Source organism: Ursus americanus, chromosome 18 (genome assembly GCF_024610735.1).
Source record: "Ursus americanus isolate L20-20 chromosome 18, mUrsAme1.1.p, whole genome shotgun sequence".
In the NCBI taxonomy this organism is placed as follows: domain Eukaryota; kingdom Metazoa; phylum Chordata; class Mammalia; order Carnivora; family Ursidae; genus Ursus; species Ursus americanus.
This window is the reverse complement of record NC_142144.1, coordinates 14940230-14958045: the sequence shown is the minus strand read 5'-3', so window position 1 is coordinate 14958045 and position 17816 is coordinate 14940230. Positions and strand designations below refer to the sequence as shown.

Here is a 17816-nt window from a genome sequence, read left to right as displayed (position 1 = left end):
ATATGGATGAATCTAGAAGGAATAATGTTAAGTGAGATAAGTCAGTCAGAGAAAGACAAATACCATATGATTTCACTCATATGCATAATTTAAGAAACAAAACAAATGAACAAAGAAAAGAGACAAAAACAAACAAACAAAAAACCAGACTCTTAATAATAGAGAACAAACAGAGGGGAGGTGAGTGGGGGGATGGGTGACATAGGTGAAGGGGATGAAGAGGACACTTATCATGATAGGCATTGAGTAATGTGTGTGGAACTGCTGAATCGCTGTATTGTACATCTGAAACTAACACAATACTGTATGTTAATTATATTGGAATTAAAATAATTTTAAAAAATCATAAGTAGGGGCGCCTGGGTGGCACAGTGGTTAAGCGTCTGCCTTCGGCTCAGGGCGTGATCCGGCATTATGGGATCGAGCCCCACATCAGGCTCCTCCACTATGAGCCTGCTTCTTCCTCTCCCACTCCCCTTGCTTGTGTTCCCTCTCTCGCTGGCTGTCTCTATCTCTGTCGAATAAATAAATAAATAAATCTTTAAAAAAAAAATCATAAGCAAAAGAACAGCTGCCATCGTCTCCTTCTTCATTAATGTAAATATCAGCATGGCACCCAAGTGGAGACACCAGTATTGTTACCACCAGCAAAATTACCATCATTGATCCTGGTGATTGCCAACGTCACAATCACCAGCAACTTTTCCCACCGTAAATCATATATCCTCTGCACAGCTGAGAGCATCAAGAATGCCATTACCATCATCATGTTTAGCAAAGAGTAACAAATTTAATGCATGCCTACCATGTACTGGAAATATGAAGAACGAAGAGTACAGCCTTTGCATATATGACATTTTGATGTAGTTGGGTAGACAAGATAATTGACAATCCACGATTCTGATTTTAAATGCCAAAACAGTGCTGTTTGGTATTTTGAAAGAACAGACAAGCCTGTAAGAGGCCACACATAAGAGAACCAGGGGAATTCATGGGGCAGGAAATTCTAGCCTTATGTCTGCCATTAGTGCATGAATAATTATGATGTCATCTAACCACTCCCAACTCAGTTTACTCAAGAGAAAAAGGGAAGGAAGTGCTACATAGACTTTAAACCCTTTTCCAGGCCTTAAAATTCTTTGAACACTTGACTTGCACTTGGTTGGCTGCATTTTTTCCCCCCCAAATAGCCAAATAGTCTGGTTGATTTCACCTTGAGGAAATCAAAGGTAAAGAGAAATTTGAGATAGGAGGGAAAAAAAAACCCACCTTGCGGATCTCAATTGATTTCTCTCTCCTCTCTAGGGATCCACTCTTGGATTATTCCAAATGCTCAGTTTACAGGGTATGGAGCACTTTAGTTTTAAATAATTCACATGGTGCTTTAAGTTCTCCCTTTTGAGAGTGTTCCATCGTAAGAGAGACTTGGTTGCAAGGAAGAGTTCTTGAATAACATCCTTAATATATCATTGCAAGATGAAATTTCCTCATTACCCCTGCTCAGAGCTGGTTCACATCTTTTACTTTTATTCCGCATGCTCTTCGGGGAGTTGACAGCTCTAGATCTGAATCCTAGCTCTTCTCATCATTGTCTGTGTTACCCGGGACAAGCTCATTAACTTCTCTGAACCACAAACACCTCATTGGTAGAAATGGTACAATCACATCTCTGTGGTGGAGTAGTTATGGTAATTCGACTGGTGACATATATCAGATCAAAGAACTGGACATAAAATAAGGCAACATAAATGACCTACAGAATCCTACAGAATCCTACAGAATCTCAAAGGCTACCAGGGCCATGGCAGTAATGTTCAAGTATGTAAGCACCTGCTACACTGTCTCAGTGATAGAGTCGGAAGGGAACAGCCCAGACATGGTGCCAGTCCATGGCTGATTTGCACAAATAATGGCAAAGGTTTACCAGACTTAACAATTTTTCAAGAACAAACAGATACCTTAGTTTTTCTCTGAAATCTTCCTCTAATCTTCCTTTTTTTTTTTTTTTTTTTTTTTTTAAATCAGAGGCCCATGATTCCCTTTAAAAATTCACTATGGGCCAAGCAAAAACATGTCTTGTCTTTGGGCCAAGCTTTATACATTACATTGCAGAACCGGAACAGATGGGTGAGTAGTTGTTAAATGTCTGGTCTATTTGCATGCAGGGACTTCTTCCCACCATCCTTCTTTCTTCTCACCTCACCTGAAGAGATTCATTTAAGGAGGACAAATAACTTCAACCTCCTGGGAGTTTTCTGTAAATAATTCACTGTGAATGATGTCGTTAGTGCGTGACTCTTAGAGGCCAAATATAGGTGGCAACAGTTACCACTCAGTACCTTTATTTTTGCCTGACTGTTATTGTTGCAGATAACTTTCCCATACCTCAGATATAAATTGGTGCCCCGATGCACGCAAGATATAACGGGAAATGCTTTGGAGAAAGAATGAAGGACCAGTACGTGAGCCTTGACCGCATCAACTTATAGGCTCCTTGTGATGGGAAGGCATGGAAAAGAGTAGCAGAAACACAATGAGAGAGCAACCTGTCTTTCAGCACTCATTTAAGTAAGAAACAACCAATGAGTGCCTACTATGTGTTCTGTATCAGAGGTCAGACAAAGGCTGGGAACAGTAGGCTTTGGGGGAGAACCGTGGTAAATCTTAAACAGGATCCCACCATGTGTCAGCGGTATCTTCAGGAACGCGTGGGAAAGGGCTTCTTGCTCAACCACACAGCCTTGGCATATAGCACATAGTAGGTGCGCAAAAAACATTTCAGTCAAATGAAAGGAGGTGAAGGCACCAAGGAGGAGGGATCATTTAAACCAGTTTTTTGGACTCTGAATACGGAGAAGAAGGAGAAAGAGCAAAAGAACGGGATGAGAAAAAGCACAAAGGCAGGGCAGTGTGAATGAAGGTCAAGAGAACGGTAAGCAACTGGGTGTATCCATCCTTGCTTTTGTGAAGAAATAGAATAGTAAGGAAATAATTGGGAAGATGAAACTATTTATATCTATAAGTCCTGGAAGCCTTTGAAGATGACAGGGAAGAAGGAAAGTATGATCTGATCTTTATCTTAGGAAGTCAGTGAAGTCTGGCTGTTCTGTGCAAGGGGGACATCTAATTAGTTGACTATGGCGATTATGGTACTGAGAGAAGCTGACGGCATGTATTAGGGCTAGGGAATGGAAATGAGAGGGTAGAAAGGAGAGATCAGAAACTTGTGTTTGATGACCCATTTGATATGTGGAAAGTGAGAAGAGAATAGTGCCTCTATTAATCCGGCTGAGAATCCTCCTTCAGCACCTAACCACCATAGATAAGAAGAGCAATCACATGTCCCAAGAGGTCCTCATTCTAAGTTCTTATTAGCTCAGAAACCTAGAAGAACCCATGTATTGGCCAATAATCCATTGACATAAGTCAGAAGACTAGTGTTTTCTATCCCTGACTAACCTGAAGGCTTCTTACAATCCTTTCATCTTAAACTCCCTGAAATTTGATAATTTCTCACAAACCATTACAATCACCTAATACAAGCCATTACTATCCCTTGCTTGGGGCATTCTGATAGCCCCTTTATTGGTCTGAGTTTTACACTGTAGTTTCCCCTAGTGGTTGATTCACCCACAGTAATTCCTTAACAAGTAAATCAGCAACTCTTAAGGCATCAGAGAGAAATTGTCAAGCAAAACCTCCTACAGATAACAATTATAACCAGATAAATCTAAAAATAATAATAATAATAATAATAATAATAATAATAATAATAACAGCATTACTTAAAGATAATGGAAAATACCCAAAAGCAGACAGAAGCCATAGGAGAATTTATTCTTGAAAAACTACAACTGGAAAAGGCAAGAATTGCAAGTCTCCAGCTTCCTGGCCTAAGGTGTTCCCCAGCCCCAAGGTAATAAACAGTGGTGGAAATCTGCAGCCTCACAGGCCCTGACAGCAGACAGCAGAGGTCAGGAACAGAAGAGCAGAAGGAAATTACAAGGGAGAATCTTGCAGCAAGAGAACTGCAAAAGGAGTGAGAACCAAAATCTGAGTTAAAAACTCCCCCAACAAGATGCTGATGGCAAAGCTACACAAGTGTAGGAGAGACCCCAGGGGAGCCGGTGAAAGAGGAGGCAGAGAACAGAAAGGAATCTACCCATCAGTTATAGAAAGGCACAGGGTGAGATCTCTGTTTGCTGCTTTTTAAAAACCGAGTGTCTATCCTAAATGTGCACTTCGGGGGGTGAAAGGTGAATCCTTATGGGCTTGAAGTTTCAGAACACAAAACCAAAGGTAGGCAGAGAAGCTGAAAATCAAGGGGGATAGCGGGAATCCTTAGAAACAAGAAAACCAGAGAGAAAGAGAGAGAGAGAGAGAGATTCTCTAAATTGGAGTATAATCTCTCCCCAAATGTTTGGCTGACAGCAAAACTGCGGAGGCATGGAGAAGATCTGCGGAGGACCAAGTTGAAAAAGAAGCAGCTGGAACTCATGAAAACAAAGCAGGAATGTCAGTGTCTGCATACGATAGCTGAGATACAATTTTGTGGCACGAAGTCCAGGCAAGTGAACTGCATACTATAACAACAACAAAAACAACAGCAAATGTTCAGAAGAAATACGACATAATCCAAAGATACTGAGTCATAGTATTTATGATGTTCGGTTTTCAACCAAAATTAACTATATTTGCAAAGAGAAAATATAGTTCATAAAAAGGGGGGGAGGGCAGACAATAGAAACAAACTCCAGACAAACCCTGATGTTGGATTTACCAAAGACTTCAAAGCAGCTATTATAAATACGTTCAAAATATTAAAAAAAATACATTTAAAAGATTAAAAGAAATAAGGAAAAAATAAATAAATAGGCAAATAAGAGAAGTGGAATCTACACATAAAAAAATGGGAAATTCTAAAGATGAAAAGCATAACAATTGACATTTAGAAGTTCCTTAACATAGACTCAACAGCATAATTAGGTGACGGGGAAAAACAGTAAATTTGAAGATAGACCATAAGAAATTATACAACCAAATGAACAGAGAGAAGAAAGGTTGAAGAGAATGAACTGCACCTCAGAGACAGCAAGCAATCAAAGACATGGTAGAACGAGAGAGAGACAAAACGAGAGGAGAGAGAGACTAGGGAAGAAAAATATCTAATAAAATAATAGCTAAAAATTCCCAAATTAAAAAAGCATTAACTTACACAAGGCAGATAAAGCTCAAACAGGATAAAAACAAAGGCATCAACAACAACAAAAAACCCTACAGCTAACCTCACACTTAGTGGAAGAATGAATGCTTTCTTTTCTAAATCAGTAACAAGGCAAGGATTTACACTTGCAACACTTCTATTCACCATTTTACCAGAGGTCCTTGCCAGTGAAGTCAGGCAAGAGAAAGAAAGAAAAGGCACACAGACTGGAAAGGAAGACGTGAAAATCTTCACAGATAGTTGATTGTGTATGTAGAAAATCTTAAGAAGTCTACAGGAAACTATCAAAAGTCATTGGTGAAGACAGCAAGGTAGGAGGATACAATATATAAAACTCAATTATGTTTCTATATACTACGAATGAAAATATTTAAAAATAAAATAAAAATTAGAATTTTATTTACCATTCAAAATTATGAATGCTTATGATGTGGGAAACAAAGGAAAAAGGAAATGTAGTAAAATTAATGTCCTTATAACCTGCAACCCACTGACAAATACTTGAGATAGCCAAAGTATAACATTCCCCTAGGAAACTCCAAACTGTCTTAATGTTAATGCTTTGCTAGAGGGAAAAACAACCTTAGCTTGACAACAGCAAGGCCTCTGGTATCCTGAGGATCTTCTTTAACACATAAAAGTCCTTTTAGAAACCTTCCTTTTCCCTTACTTCCCCCAACTCCCAAGTATATCATCAGCCATTCTTCACAAGCCCAGTGCAGCAGCTCTTTGGGCTCACACATCCTGACCGTCCCGGTGCTTTATAATAAAGTCACCTTTTTATACCAAAGACATCTCAAGAATTCCCTCTTGGTCATCAGCTCCAGACCCCAACAACACATTCCAAATACTACATGACTAATAAAGTATGTTACAACACGTAAACAGTGGTGACTGCAAAATATTACTGAATACGATCAAATATCTAAATAGAAGCAATAAGCCGTGTCCATGGATCAGAAGACTTGTTGTTAGTAAGACGCCAAGTCTCTCCAAACTTATATACCGACTCCCAATCCGATTTCTAACAAGTATCAAGAGACTGTAGTAATGGTGTAAGGAATATAACACAGAGTTCACAAATAGAGTCAATTGATATTCAAAAAAATATCAATGCAATTTAATGGAAAAAGGAATGTCTTTTCAACAAATAGAACTGGAAACAAATGGATATTCACATTGCGAAAACAAAATAAACAATGACCCTTCCTTGACACCATACACAAAATTTAACTGAAATGAATCATCCCAGGTACCACAGGTTCACATGAAACTATGCCAGACGCAGTTATTAAATCTATGACCAAAAAGGGTGGGCAGCATTGCCTTGGCTCATCCTTCTGCTTTCATTCACCTAGTTGCAACCTATTGCAATTTACATGTGCATGATCAAGTGGGATTTGTGAATTCTTTATCTCCTTTTAGCCAATCCTCCTGAAATGGACAAATAGCTTTGAGAGTTTCTTGCAAAGAAACTACCAACTGAAGCAAAGATCAATGATACAAGAAAAAAAAAAAAAAAAAAAAAAGCAGAGCTAGTATTTCTCCTTTCCCTGGGTTAAGCTCTTCAGTAGTCCCAGTACAAAGTAAAAAGTCATGACAAAACAATTGTATCTGTCAATTGATTTAAAATAACCCCAAAGACTTCTGACATAAGTGTTTATATCCACAATTGCTAATAAATACATGGTAATTAATGAACTAAAATAATGTTTTAAAATTTTTTAACTGTTTTTATCTATTCCTTTATATTTTTTAAAATGTCTACGTCTATGCTTGTATAATAATAAACATTAAATATTAGTATATGTTTATAATATGTCAACGAATATGGGGGTAGGATTTTTTTTAACGATAAGGATGCATAATCATGAATGATCACTGACTTAGGAAATAGGTGATGGGGAAATAAGATAGGAAAGACGAAGTTGAAATAGGGAAAGTACATGAATTGGAAGGCATATACAGGAGAGAGAAGGGTGATGAACTGGATATGTGAGCAGCATATCAAGGAGAGTGAAGACACAGATTCTGCAGTCTAGAATCCTAGCCCCTTCCCCTATTAACTGTGTAATCTTGGGCAAGCTAATTTCCTCATTTACAGTATAGTGCAACAGTCACAGGCTGGTGAGAAGAGAAAACAATATAACCCATGTAATGTGGTTAACATAGAATCTGAAACATGGTAAACATTCAAATATTAGCCATTACTATAAAATTATTATTGTTATTACTATCTTTTATTGGGTAAGGAAGAGGAATTACATGAGCATATTGTCCAACCTTCTGGCTTCAACCTTTGACTGATGATGGCCCCATTATCTGAGACAGAGAACACAGGAAGAGAAGTAGATTGGAAAAGAAGTGGTAACATGAGGATTCTGAGATTTCATGAAAAAGTCCAGTGGAAATATCCAATTGGTGGTTTGCGGAAAGGATCGTGGAATTTGGAGGAGAGATAGAAGTTTGGGAGTTGCTGGAATGTATGTGATACGGGAAGACATAGGAGCGAGTGTGATTACCCAGGGAGAACAGAAGGAAGAGCACCATTCAACCGATAATCTGGCAGAGGAGATAGCCATACAGAAGACTTAGATAAAACATCAGAAATGCAGGACTGTCCCGTAAACTGCTCATCAGACACTCAGAGCCTCCACTCATAGAACAGACACCTTAGAAAAATTAGAAAAGGGTGTTCTCTCCAATCAGGTAAATGACAAGACAGTATCCTTTTTAGGCATGATTATGCAACCTTGGGTTGTCAAGGGTATCCAAGATCAATGAAGCCAATTTCCCACTTGCGCTTACATTCTCTTTCAGTCAGATTATGTTAATTAGAAGCACTTTGGTGAGAAGAGAGTGACTGCTCCCTCCCATCTTCTAGCAATGGACCATTAAAAATTTCTCACCTGGAAAGCTGTTTTCTAGTAAGCCCCTACCAGTTCTCTCTCTGGAACCAGCCCACGAGGAACTGTCTGATCCCCAGTGCAGGCCCTGTATATGTAATTTCACAAGCTGCCTGCATATAAGAGCTGTTGGTCCACTGCCAGGGACTATCTTCTCCGGTTCTCTCGGACAGACAGGCTTCCAAGTTACTACTGAAAATCTAGCACCCACTGACAAGTGCATGAGGATGTTAAGAAATCTGAAGATGTCTTTCACCTGGCCTTGTCTTCCAGAAGTAGGTGGGTGGAACTCAGCAACAGAATAAGATCCAAAAAAAGGAAGAGAATTATACAGTAGACTGAAATAGAACGGCATAATACATACAGCTAAGCATCTTCTCTCTACCATCCTCCATCCACAAGAGACAGAAGGAGCTCTGCCCTTAGCGGTGGTGTACTGGTTGTTTTTTAATGATACCACATCGATCTGCTAATTTTAAGAAAACAATCTTGGAAGAAATACTTTATATGCAAGTAATGAATCATGGAACATTACATCAAAAAGTAGGGATGTACTGTATGGTGACTAACATAACATAATAAAAAATTATTATAAAAAAAAAGAAATACTTTATTCCCAGAATCCGGGGATGACACTTGATGCAAGTTAATTTTCGCATAACTTTGAAAGGCCAAGGGACCCATGGAACCATACCATGTAAGAACTGTATATGCCTCTTTGCTCCTTCTTTCAAATACCATCCCTGGAATCCTTCTGCAGGCACAAGGTAAAGTCCTCCATGTTTGCAAAGCTCTTCCATTCTCTCTTAAAAAGTATTGGCACCAGCATGAAGGACATGCCTAAACTGAGTACCAGAGAAAAGAAGGGGCTCCTCAAACAAAAAGGCAACTGTGGGCCAGTCACCATGAGCACTGAAAGATGAGTCAGAAGGCTTGGATGCAAGTCAATGTTCCACCACTTACCAGGCAGATCACACTGCCCAGACATTTCGCTGCCCCAAGCTTGGGCTGCCTCGTCTTCAAAATGGGATAGTGTTACCTCCCTCATATGGGAAAATGTCTTGTGAACTTTAAAGCATTACCTATAGAAGGTATGTTTGAACCGGAAGAAGCAGCGCAGGAAGGAAAGTGCAAAGAGGAAAGGAACAAGGAGGAGGAGAAATGAGAATTATGAAGGATTAAAAAAGAAAGTTTCCCAGGTCATAAGATGATTGTGCAGAACACAAGCTCCTTGGTTCCCAGGGCTGTTCTCCTTTCACAACCCCCACCCCCAACCCGCCAAGGACCCTGCCCAACTGTGCAACCTTGGGCAAAATACTTCTGTGGGCCTCCATTGCCTCATCTGTACAATGCGGTTAAAGACAGCAGCTGTCACATAGGATTGCTATGAGGATCAAATGGCTTAATAAGGCTAGGAGGTTATGCAGTTATTAATATAGTCAGTATCACAAACTAGTTTATTAGTCCAGTCTGTGCGTGCTTTTATTTTTCAGTGTTGTTCTTGGCTCTGGAATGAATTCCAACTGGATTCTGTTAGGGGATTCCCCCATTATCCTATTCATTTCAGCTCAACTTGCAACATCAAAGGCAAGGAGGTTCTGCTGCCAGAACGTTCTCCCGTTGGAAGCCCTCCCCCTTCTTGATGATGGTGATGACGATGATGTAAAGGCAGGCTGGGCTGAAGCTGTTACAGAGTGAGGACTCCGTGTCTACGGTAAGTGCAATGCAATCTACATTTCCCTTCTGCTGACAAGCATCCCAGGCCTGGGTGCCCCGGTGCCTTTTCGTAAATCAAAAGAATATTGAACTCATTATGTTCAAGCACAAGTTATCCTTCATCGGTCAATTTGTCTGGGTCAACCGTTCTCGCACATTTATTCTGAACATCTAAAAGATAGGACATGCAACGGTCCGTCTCCAATATTACAGCTGCCGTTCATTTTGTTATCCTAAAATGATACTCTGAAATCGGGCCATTCACACGCAATTATTAGGTATCAACGCACTATCTTGCATCAGAGCAGTGGAAGGAATCCAAAGTCAGTCCCCGGGTGCCAGTAAACAGGAACAATGGGGCCCGTGTCTACACGAAGGTGCTGGGTGTACCAAAGCACATTTACTTTCACTTTCTCTTTTGAGTTTCACATCTACAGCTCTGTGGGGGATGTAAAGATTTTAAGTTCCTCAATAAGGAGAAGAAAATTGAGGCTCAGAGAGGATAGATCATTATTCAAAGATCTAATGGAGAAAGAAAAAAGCCTCGAATGCAAATCTTCGGTTGCAGATTGAATGATCTACCCGTCCTCCGCCTCCCTTTTTCCTTATTGTGTTCAGTGACGAACTACAAGCTGTTCTCTCCTGTACCGTGAACACTGCAGCACCGGATTTGCACACTGTGTGTTCACCCCAAGTTCTCCCTTCTTTCCGTGTGTCTAGTAGCCAATATCCTCAGCATCTCGGCCCCCTGACCTACTCCATCCCAATGAGCTCCACCCCTCCCTCCCTCCTCCAGCCCCTTCTTCCACCCATGGTTACTCCTAGAATGTGTCATTTCCCAAAGCCCCTCTAACTCTGACATATCACGTGAAAACATTCCAGTCTTGGACTCGTCCATCCCAACAGCTGCTCTCTACCTCTTCAAGACCTCCGGGCCCGTGAGGATCTCCTTTCCCTTTATCCATGATCTTCTGGCTTCATTTCTTTCTGGATCGACTTAGATCCAATAATCCATCCCTATGTTTACTTTTGGCCACTATTCTTAACTCCTTTACCCAACTGTTCTTCCATCTTGTCCTCCTGGAAAACCCCTACCCTGTTTGAACCTACATCCGCCATCTTTGCTCTTACCTCGAATGTTCAGTTCTTAGGAGAACAATAGCGCGGTTGCCCAGACTACAGTCATTATCAGTGGATGGTTAGCAACGTTATCAGAGCCCTCAGCACTTCCTGGTGATCCTTTTGTATTTTCCTAATCAGATCCTTCTACCACTCTGCAGACTAAAGATTTCAAAACACTACAAACTCTTCTTGGCACTCCCCAAGGCCTTCTTGCTCAGAGATTGGTCTTACATCCTACTTCACAAAGAGAACAGAGGCCATCGGAAGTCCTTTCAAATCCTGAGTGAAATCAATAGATTTGCACCCACACCCTCTCTTCCCTTTCTTTCTTCCTATTTCAGCTGAAAGCTGCCCCTCCTTTTGCCTGGGTCTATGCTTTACCTCCCTCCCTGCCTCTTCAGGAACTGCTCCATCACAAATAACCCCACTCAGACCCTCAGCCTCAGCCTCTCCCTTTCTTAAGGGTCGCCTCCCTTACAATCCAAAGAACAACAACAAAAGCTCTTCTCTTTATTCCACATCTCTGCTCCCTTTCTTGTTATGCTTCTTTAAAAAAAAAAAAAGTCTGCTTCCTTGCTTCTCACTTACTTCTCGACCCACTGCAATCTGGCTCCTGTCCCCAACATTACATTTAAACATCTCTTGCCAAGGTCAAGATTTTAAACACAAAAGGCTATTTTCAGTTCTCACTTTATGTTCTCCATCAGAACCCAGGGCCCCTGATTACCCACACCTTCCTTCTTAAAACATTCATTTATTTGAGCTTGCGTGGTACCAGACGTCCCTGGCTTTCCTCCTATAGCACTGGCCAGTCCTCACCTTCTCAATCTTTTCTCTGCGCATGTTAAACAAGCTCCCCTGAGGAAACGCATCCTTACGGGGCCACCTGCAATGACTATCGGTAACCTGGTGGCTCTGAATACCGTCGTTTTTTTTATCCAAGGGTCAGAACCATTTACACAACTGCTTACCAAGTCTCCATTTGGATGTTACAGCTAGTTTAAGTTTAACACTTGCAGAGCTGACACATCACCTTCAATCATACACAACCCCAAAGTGTCCTGGCCTCGAAGGCTGCCTATCTTGATGAAAAGCACCACCGCCCACACAATTGGCCAAGTCAAAAATATGTCCCTTCTCTTTTTCCTATTTAACCTAGATCCAGTGACTCAACACTTCAGGTATGAGTTTGCCACGTCCCTTGCTTCTGGAGTCTTCCCTGCTTTTCAACCTTCAAATTCCAATATTGAATCTTCCATCTCCTTAAAGTATCGCAATTTATAATTTCATTTATATGACATTCTTGAAATGATGATATCGTAGAGACAGGAAACAAAGTGGCAGCTGCCGGGGGTTAGGGACGGTAGGGGAGAAGGGGAAGGGGTGATGATAAAGGGGCAGCACAAGAGACCTTTGTGATGATGGAACTGCTCTGTGTCTTTGATGGTGGTGGTGGTTACAGGAATCCACACATGTGATAAAATGACTCAGAATGATACACATGCATTGCTCCAATATCCATCTCTAGTTTTTTTTTTTTAAGATTTTATTTATTTATTTGACAGAGATAGAGACAGCCAGTGAGAGAGGGAACACAAGCAGGGGGAGTGGGAGAGGAAGAAGCAGGCTCATAGTGGAAGAGCCTGATGTGGGGCTCGATCCCATAACGCTGGGATCACACCCTGAGCCGAAGGCAGACGCTTAACCGCTGTGCCACCCAGGTGCCCCCCATCTCTAGGTTTTGATATTATATTAGAGTTATAGGAAACGTAACCATTGGGGGAAACTGGGTGAAAGGTCCATGAGACCTCTCTGTATTATCTTTGCAACTTCTTGTCTCTTTCAACATAAAAATTAAAAAATACATGGATCTCAAATCCTCATTGATGCTATTTTAGTCCAAGACACTCTCCTCTCTTACCTGGGGCACTGCCATAGTCTTCTATTTCCCTGCCATACAGTTTGCACCCTCTCTCAACTTTTCTCCATCAATCCATTCCCTCCATTTTAGCAGGAGTCACCTTTCCTTTTTTTTTTTTTTAAAGGATTTTATTTATTTATTTGAGACAAAGAGAGCACAAGCGGGGGGGAGGGGCAGAGTGAGAAGGAGAAGCAGACTCCCCACTGAGCAGGGAGCTGGACATGGGGCTTGATCCCAGGACCCTGGAGATCTTGCACCTGAGCTGAAGGCAGATGCTTAGGCGACTGAGCCACCCAGGTGTCCCCAAGAGACACCTTTCTAAGATGACAACGTGATATGCTCTGCATCTGGGCAAAATCCTCCAAAGAGCTCCCCACTGTCCTTAGGACCTGGTTCCTAACTTGTGTGCTGAGAAGCTACAGAGCACCCTGGCAAACTCATGGGGCACCGGGGAGATTACAAACGTTCAAGAGAAATGAGAGATACCTGACATTTATTGGGCATCACAGAAACTACCAGCCTGAAGTGGTTTACAGTTTCAACATTAAAACACATCCTTGCCTTTCATATGTTATACCTTCGTTATGGGGGGTTTTTGGAAAACTACAAAGTACTGCAGAAAAGTGAATGAGGAACAGGAAATGAGGGCGGCAGTATCCGATTTCAAAGTTTAAGAAGCAGACACTGTGGTTATTTAGGAATAAAAAATCAAACTATTGCTTTTTCTCTAGGTTTGCACATGCATCATTTTTCAAATGGCCACTAAACTTTTGGGGACATAAATACTTCATTAAGCTGTTCAGACCTAACTACTCAATAAGCACAATTAGGATTTCCCTGGCCTCCAGGAACCATAACAAAATCACTGAGAGCATCTTGAAATAAGAAACTGTGGAAGGCATCATCTTAGGATAAATAAAGTGCAAAGTGTTTTCTATAACATACATCGAGCTCCATGACCCAACCCCAGACTCACTTCCCTGGCCTGCATGCTAACATTTTCTCTGCCTGCGCCTCACAGTGAATGACTGCAGACCCCAGGACAAGGCTGTCCCTTTCTGGGCAAGACCTCAACACACACACACACACACACACACACACACACACACACACACACAACTCTGCCTTCCTATACCTAACGCCTACTGTCCAGATCTCAACTTAAAAAAAGAAAGAAAAGGGGCGCCTGGGTGGCACAGCGGTTAAGCGTCTGCCTTCGGCTCAGGGCGTGATCCCGGCGTTATGGGATCGAGCCCCACATCAGGCTCCTCCGCTATGAGCCTGCTTCTTCCTCTCCCACTCCCCCTGCTTGTGTTCCCTCTCTCACTGGCTGTCTCTATCTCTGTCGAATAAATAAATAAAAATCTTAAAAAAAAAAAAAAAAAAGAAAGAAGAAAGAAAAAATCCTCTTCTTCTTGAAACCCTTCTTTATAGGAGCGCTCCATGTTAATCTTCTTCCCCAGCACTCCTAGGAGGGAGGGATTTGAGGCCATAGCCTCCATCTCCAGCCCGCTGCCTGCCGTGCCCCTAAAGGCGCCGATGAGTATTGCTTTGTCGGCATCAGGGGCTCACGCAAGATAGAGACTCTACCAATATATGTCAGTTTCGTGCACAGGTGAGCAATTCCTTCCCAAATCAGACAATTCCAAACCATTCAGCCATGCCAGAGACTTCCAGACCACTGGTACTCAGTTCCTTCTTTCTCACACAAACCGCACCCTCCATAAATGTGATCTAAAACGGGACGCCATGCTAGAGTCACAGAGAGGATGTCACGTGTGCTCAGGGATGGAGGCTGCACCTTGCGGCCCTTCTCTGAACCACACGCCCACAGTTTGAAAAACAGGAGAGTTACTCCCCCCACACCCCCTTCTGAAATGCCGCTGGTGGCTGGAAGGTGCTTGGGTGAAAAGCCAAGCCTGGGAGGGACAAACGTCTCCTGAGCATTACACATCAAAGACAACCTGGAGGGCACCGAGCTGCGGGAACTGGAAGATGAGATGTAGCAGACGGCTCCCATCACCTGGGCTGATTAATAAATGAGACGCTTGCAAATCACGGGACATGTACTGTTTACAGGAATCCGTGCACGCTGATGGCTTGAGGCCACCTTGCCAGTGTGTAGGCCTCTGGATCCCTGCTATAGGTGCCTCGGGGCATCAGAAATCTTTCTGTTCCTTTTTACCTTCCTCCTAACAAGCGTCCTCTTCGTCTAAGCATGGAAGCAATGCTACCACCCTAGGGCACCTAACCTACAGGGCACCGAGATCGAGTTTGCCTCTTGTTGTTGGAGGTCTCCTGCAAACCCTCTTGGAGTCCCTGTTGCTGAATTTCCAGGGAACAGTGCTTCAGATATTTATTTTAACTACTAGTCCTCAAGCACTTGCTCTGTGCTAACTATGATCATGTGTTATCTTCTTAAATCTTTGCAACAATTACGGGATATATCCCCATTTCACAGATGGAGAAGTTGAGGCCAAATGTTTAAGTAACATACCCAGGACCTCGCAGGTGGGAAATGGCACAGCCAGGATTCAAATCAAGGTCTGCGTGAGTCTTAAGACTTGCAGCCCATTGCTTAGGGATAGAGACTGGCTTAGGTTCACAGAAACTTAGATACTGACTTGGGGCTGGAAGTTTCCATGGAGGTTTGCAGAGGTTTGCAGAAACAAGCCAGGTACAGATAAAGGGAGGGATGCAAAGCTTTCCTCCAAGCCAGCCTGGGAATCCACCACTAATGAGACTCAGTAATTCTTATGCCCAGAAGGAAGGCCTTTAGAGATAAAGAAACTGCCTGGAGGCAGAAGCCTGGGTATTCTGGTTCCTTTCATAAGGGATACAAAGGTATCCAGCAGCTGTCGAACTGTACATAAAAAAAATGCATCCTGCCACAGGGTGCCAAGAATGGAATTGGGGCAGGTAGGCCTGGATGCAGCCCAGGAAGGGAGCTGCCTGACGGGTAGGTCCGGAGCAGCTCTGTCGGTGGCATGGAGTTGTACTTGGGAGTTAATGAACTCCATCTTTATTGTCTCTGTCTTGGCTCCAGCGCTCCCTTCCTCTCCCTTGAATTATTGCCACCGCTTCTGAACCCTTCCCTCTTACTCCCTTCCACGCATTCCACCCGCTGCCGCCAGAGCGATATTTCTAAATGCATTATCAGCCCAGGTCAGTCTCCTGTTTCAAACCCTTCAGCATTTTCCTGTTGCCCAAATCAGGAAAGGCACAGGTTCTAACATGCTTAACCAGAGCCCATGGCCAACTCTGAGAAGCGAACAGCACAGCTGTCCTCTGAGCTCCAAATGACCACGATTTGGACCCCAAATCCATGTTTTTCAGACTGGAAGGCCCCCTCCACTGGTGGAGGCTGAAATCACTTTGGCTGGTAGGGAGCCACATTTAAAAAAATAAATGAATCAGGGGCGCCTGGGTGGCTCAGTTGGGTGGGCATCTGCCTTTGGCTCAGGTCATGATCCCAGGGTCCTGGGATGGAGCCCCACATGGGGCTCCCTGCTCAGCGGGGAGTCAGTCAGCTTCTCCCTCTGCCTCTGCCCCTCCTCCCCTGCTCCTATGGTCTAGCGTGCACACTCTCTCTCTAATACATAAATAAATAAAATCTTTTTAAAAAATAAATGAATCAGAAAGGAATAGACAGTATTAGAATGGAATAGAAAATATCAGAATAAATCACTTGTATAAGGTTAAGTATTTTTTCATGAATTTTCATTTCAATCGTATATCTATATCTATGCCTCTAGGTGTATTAAGTGTCAATGTAAAAGTAAATTTAAGCATGACTTAGGGTTAAGAAATGTAAAGACAAAAGAAAGAAAAAACACCACTCTAAGTATGGGTCTAGTAATATTCTGACAATTAGCTAGAGTTTGAGTTTGGTTGAAACCAGTTTGCCATTCCACATTTCTTTTACTATTGCCTCCCAGCTGCTATCCAGCCTTCTGTCCTACATCAAAAACATACGCAGGCACACACAAAGACCTATAGATCTAGGCTGCCTCCCGCCTCTTGTTTTCGCAGGCACTGCTCTGTCTGCCTGGGCTGCTTTTCTCTCGACTGTCTCCTCACAAATTCCTACTCCTCCCTGAAAACTGAGTCCAATACCCTTTCTTCTAGGATGCCTTCTTGGCGTATGGAGTCTAAAGCTGCAAGACTTGTCAATCTTCTCCCAAATTTCCCCAGTCCTAACGGTGGCCAGGCTTTGTGTCCGTCGCTCCACGTGAGGGAGGTGTGCAAGCCTGCCCGTTTTCACACCCTGCTCCTGACTGAAGCTGGACCATGGCTCGGCCACGATTGAAGCAGAGTAAGGTTTGCAGCTCACGATGTCAGTTCCGTAATGGCATGGGAGCAAAGAGGTAAAACACGGCAAAGGTACCAATTTGGTAGCAATAAAGCTATCTATCGTTCTTGGAAGTGGAAGATCAATTTTAAATAATCAACACAAAACATCATCTTTGAATTGATGCTAAGTGGCCCGGGAGATGTTTGCAGTATATCCTTCCCCACAGCTCTCTATTCCGGGAGAACTTGAGCAGAAATTTGGGTTCAATGAGGGATAATGTAGGGGGACGGGACAGGGTATTGGCTCTCACCAATGACGTCAGCTGAAACTGACAACTGTAAACCTGAGACACTGTCCCGTTCTCCTCTTCTTTCATGCCTACTGGGCATGCTCTAAAAGGGAGAAAAAGTTATCTGTTAACCCACTTGGTCCAAACTGGTTGTTAAGGACTCCGGCCCTGTGTAGCTGAACCCGGCAATGGAGCCTAAACATCTTACTTCCTAGGGAATTCTGTAGTCAGAGGAGAAACCCACTGGATCTCCCAGATCTCCTGAAGGAATGGAGATGGTTTTTTCTGGAGAGGAGAACCGATTTCCCTTAAATACTGCCTTTCTGCAGCGGGAAGCGCAAACT

At 42.7% G+C, this 17816-nt stretch overlaps 1 protein-coding gene across 1 annotated transcript in view; it reads right to left on the bottom strand.

The window, feature by feature from the left end:
- The window catches only part of BRINP1 (BMP/retinoic acid inducible neural specific 1), a 171524-nt gene that overhangs the window by 97052 nt on the left and 56656 nt on the right, over positions 1-17816 (bottom strand). The gene's annotated exons all lie outside the window — the stretch shown is intronic.